Source organism: Saprolegnia diclina (assembly GCF_000281045.1).
Source record: "Saprolegnia diclina VS20 unplaced genomic scaffold supercont1.72, whole genome shotgun sequence".
NCBI lineage: Eukaryota > Oomycota > Saprolegniomycetes > Saprolegniales > Saprolegniaceae > Saprolegnia > Saprolegnia diclina.
Window position 1 is genome coordinate 6,913 of NW_008246139.1, and position 369 is coordinate 7,281.

Below are 369 nucleotides of genomic sequence, written 5' to 3' on the forward strand. Positions count from 1 at the left end.
GTAAATGCCAAACTGAAACTCAAAGATGACGGATGCGAGCTCGCGCTGGCGCAGCAGTACGTCGTGCAGCGTCGCCATCGAACGTGCTTGCTCAAATCGAAAATGCTATTTGCTCAAAGTCCGGCACACCAATGGATCACACTATTTCAATGTCGGCAGAGGTCCACGAGATCCCCAACAAATTAAAGAGGTGCTTGACGACACAGTGATATGAACTTGTCAAGGCATATCTATGTCGAGCAAGGGTTTGTCGATATAGCGACGCGTACAAAGCCCAGAGAAAGCAACGAACAGGCAATACGAGCGTTGAAGCGCATCCAGCGATCACGAAATAGTCTGAGTCGGAATGATGGTTGATTGGCGACAATG